The 4,550-nt window shown below is 47.2% G+C and overlaps 1 non-coding gene across 1 annotated transcript; it reads left to right on the forward strand.

The window, feature by feature from the left end:
- The first annotated feature begins 4,160 nt into the window (after positions 1-4,160).
- On the forward strand, positions 4,161-4,233 carry Trnak-cuu (transfer RNA lysine (anticodon CUU)). Its single transcript has one exon. It is a non-coding gene; the product is annotated as a tRNA-Lys (tRNA).
- Positions 4,234-4,550: the final 317 nt, after the last annotated feature.

Here is a 4,550-nt window from a genome sequence, read left to right on the forward strand (position 1 = left end):
TCGTTCCCAGTGGATGTTAAATGTTTCCCACCTTGCCGACAGTGCCATTGATGAAGTTGTAAGTGCCGTGTGGGAGCGATGTCTTCCCACTGTCCCGCGTTACCCCTCCTTGCTCGTTTGGTGGACTGCGTTTGCCAAGCCCAAGATTCGTCAGACTTTGATTTTTTACTGTGCCGCAAGGACGCGTGATTTTAAGAACACGTATGAATTTTACTACTCTGTCCTGCGTGAACTGTATGACGCGGCGGGTCCTTCTCCTCTGCGGATCCATGATGTTCGTCGTATTAAAGCAAAGCTCTTGACCCTCAAACGACGACAGTTGGAAGGTCTGCGAGTAAAGTCAAAACCTCACTCTCTTGTTGAAGGTGAACTGACTTCTTTGTACCACCTGCTGCGGCATCAGACTCGACGTCGTCGCTCATTCATCTCTTCTCTTATGGTGGATGATGGACGACAGCTTATTGCACAGGAGGAAATGACTCGTGCTCTTCATCAGTATTACGCTAGTCTCTATTCTGCCGATGATTCTGATGCGTCACTTTCTGATGATGTCCTTGAGGATCTTCCTGCGACGATCACGCCTGACGCGAACGGCGACTTTCTCCGGGAGTTCCAGGTAGATGATGTTTTTGATTTTATTGCTTACTCTCCGTCCGGTAAATCGCCGGGTCCAGACGGCCTGCGTAAAGAATTTTATCTCCGTTTTTGGCCTCTTTTGGGTGGCACTTTTACGCAGATTTTAAATGAGATTGTCAGGGGGATGGATGTGCCAGCAGATTTTAAAGTAGGGAAAATTGTTTTAATTCCAAAGTCCACTGGTCGTTTATCTGCTGCCAATCTTCGTCGGCTCACATTGCTGAACTTTGATTACAAGACAGCTGCTAGAGCACTCAATAGTCGATTGTCTTCACTGCTTCGGGGTGTGATTGGTGCACATCAATGTTGTTTTCCTGGTAGATCTATTCTGACCCCAGTAGCCGAATATCGGGATGTTGTCTCGGTTGCGGCGGTTACAAACGTTCATTGTGCCTTTGCTTTCCTCGATTTTTATAAGGCTTTTGATCACGTCAGTCATCTGTTTTTAGATCATGTTTTAGATACAATAGGTTTTAACGCTTCATCACGTGGTGTTCTTGGCAATTTGTATAGGGGAATAACTGCTCGGGTGTCAGTCAATGGGCAGCTGACGCCGCCCTTTGCTATCCGCCGAGGGGTACCTCAGGGTAGTCCGCTCTCTATGTCGCTATTCATATTGTCCCTGGAACCGCTGCTTCGGACTCTTGCTTTCAAGCTTCAGGGTATGACCCTCTCTGGTGGGAAGCTCACTGTTAAGGCGTACGCGGACGATGTCGTTGTTCTCCTCCGTCAACGTGATGATATCAAATTGTTGAAAGGGGCAGTCGATGCATACTTTTGTGTCTCTGGAGCGCGTCTTAATCAGGGTAAGTGTAAGTTCCTTGATATTCGAGGGTTTCGCGATGCTGATGTCCCTTGGGCCACTTTTGTCGATCGCCATACGTCATTGGGGATTACCATTGATCGGTGTCCTATAAAAATGGCAACTCTTAATCGGAAATCTGTCACCGAGAAGATACAGGGGGCTCTGATGATCCATGAGCAGCGCTCTGCTACCATTTTGCAAAAAATCAGTATTTTAGACACATACGTGTTATGTAAAGCCTATTATGTTGCTCAGCTGTTACCCCTTCCCATAATGGTGGCGAAACGGTTGCGCCAATTGTCTAGCAGGTTTATATGGAAGGGTCATCTATTCAAGTTGCGTTACGAGGTTATGACGAAACCGCGTATCTCCGGAGGCTTGGGCCTCACTGACATTACTCGCAAGGCATCTGCCTTGTACGTCCGCCGTACGACTCTCATTGTTACGCAAGAAGTGACTTCAATTACATCCAGACTTTTTACTGTTGTGCGTCCGAAGAGCCTTGCTCCACCTGTCGACGTCGGTCGCCTCAATTTTAAGTTGAAACACGTCCGGGAATTTTATATTGCGGTTAGTTACCTCGGTGACGTCTTCTTGCGACGACCGGTGCCAACGGCCAAGAGCTTGATTGCCCGTTGGGAGGGGCTGGCCGGTCCCAATCCAATCGAACTGGCGTCTCCATCAGTGTCCTGGAAGAACTTCTGGAAGAATGTTAGTCTGCCGATCCACACTATGGCTGTGGCGTCCACGTGGTGTAGGGTAGTTAATGGTTTGGTCCCCACCAACGTACGAGTGCACCGTATTGGTCTTTCTGACACGGACAGCTGCACTCGGTGTGGTCTCCTGAACACACTTGAGCATCGATTCACCTGCAGTGGGCACCTTGCTAATTGGCTTTGGCTCAGGAAACAACTGGCTTTTGTCACTAGGACTGCCGAAACCGCTTATACCATTGACATCGTCGTACGGCCCGATTCTTCTTTTTATCCGCGAACAAAGCTCAATACCGTTATGTGGTTGATTGGACATTTCGTACATTTTGTTACCAGTTGTCATGAAGAGGATGAACACCTAACGTTTCGGCAGTACATTCTTACTGCTTACTGGAACCGATTGCGCTTGCCAGGATTCGGTGAAGATTTTGCAAATATGCTTAGCCTGACATTTGAAAGGGAGGGTGTTGGCTAAGGTCGCCTGTGTTGGCCGATTTCCTATATACTGTTTCTGGATTTGCCGCCTTTCTGTAAACTTCTTCTCTAAACCTGGACTGAAGTTTTCGTGGACATTTAGGGCGAACAAGAAAAACAAACATGAGACCAAGAACCGAGACAGTAGGGGAAAGTACGACGCCGTAGTACAGGTGCCATTCGGAAACAGGACGGTGGAGTCATCGTGGCCAGGCCTCGGGTTTCGACCCCTGCCCGCTTTGTTTCCGCAGGCCTGAATCTGAGTGTCACCCCTAAATTTTAAACAATGGCATATCAAGTAATACAAAAAAAAGTGGTAGAGCACTGGTCTAATAAACCAGGGGTCGTACGTTCCATCCTCACAGGAAAAATATTAATTTTGGAAATCAGTTGCGCGTCAAAAAAAAAAAAAAAAGAAAGAAGAGGTAGAAAAAAAATCTCAGTGGTAGAGCACTGGTCTATTTAACCATGGGTCGTGGGTTCCATCCTCACAGGAGGAAGACGAATTTTGGAAATCAGTTGCGCGTCGTGACCGTATAGCAAACAGTATCTGTGATGACGAACATTTAGCGACAGGCGTTTTATTAAGAATTACTCTCAGATGTGATTAGGGCGAATGGCGCAGATAAAGCATTTGCCAAAGTGGTACAGCATAAGGCGGGACGAGGCAGTCTGATATTATTTTACAGATGTATTTCTCACATATTTCAGGGCCTTTCGCGGTCGTCGTCTTCGTCGTCGTCGTCGCCGCCGCCGTCGCTTCTGCAGAAGTAGCAAATGGCAATCATAGCAAATGCGGCGAGGGACGCCCTGCCTTCGATTCCGAATGCACAAAGTGTTTGGTCTTGTTTCCCAGTCTATATTTGGTCGGTCTCGTAAGAGGTTGAATGTAACGAATGGGTGGGAAAGAGCAAGGGGCAGCGGCTGTGTAGAACGAAAACACAATTCCTCAGGGGGTGTGAGCGTTTCGAGATGAGTCGTATAAAAGCAATTCTTTGGTCGACAGTGACCGTGTGGCCTAATGGATAAGGTGTTGGACTTCGGATCCGAAGATTGCAGGTTTGAATCCTATCACGGTCGTGTTTTTACAGTTCTGAAAAAGAAACATTCCGTTGTAATGTAGCAATTGAGCAGTACGAAACCGTCTGAATGTTGCTGTTGACCCTCTTTTCTTGGAGATGCTCTTGAGCTTGAAACACACACAACAAGACCGGTGTTAACTAGCGAAATGGTCGGCAGAGTGCCGTCACCGCGAGTTTTGACTGGCACTTGCACATTCTAAAACAACGTCGGAAAGTAACTTGTTCGGCTTTTGAGTCACATCAAGTATGTGTGGTAATTTTGACGCCACTAGCTCTGCAGGTTGTCATGCAATTCCTTTACCTCTCAGAAATGATTATGAAATAAAAATGAAGTACGTGACGAGTGTGACGTTAGGAAAACATTAGGCAGCATGGAGAGATTCTGTATGGGACCACCCAACCCAAACGAGTAATGTGTTACGTGCTAGCCGGCAGGTATTCACCGAATCAGCCCGGCTAGCTCAGTCGGTAGAGCATGAGTCTCTTAATCTCAGGGTGGTGGGTTCGAGCCCCATACTGGGCGGAACGGAATTTTGTTCCGCTGCAGATGTAAATTACCGTTTTCCTGATTAACGTGATGTAATGGAAATAGCAACTTTAAACTTTGCCTACATCTCCGTGAGTCGCAAAGAAACTGTATTTGAAGGTGAAGGTGATTTTGTAGACATGTGTGAAAGACATGTTCTGAAATGCAAGTGTTGTTGTTTGGAGAGGACATCGGTTATGTGTCAGATGTGTAGCCAAGCAGTAAAGGGTCGCCATAGCTGCAAATATTAGTCGGTAATATGAACTGTTGTCAGCTGAAGTCTGATGATCCAGACGCCTGCCCGGTTGGCCGTG

This window comes from Schistocerca gregaria, unplaced genomic scaffold (assembly GCF_023897955.1).
Source record: "Schistocerca gregaria isolate iqSchGreg1 unplaced genomic scaffold, iqSchGreg1.2 ptg000178l, whole genome shotgun sequence".
Classification (NCBI taxonomy): Eukaryota; Metazoa; Arthropoda; class Insecta; order Orthoptera; family Acrididae; genus Schistocerca; species Schistocerca gregaria.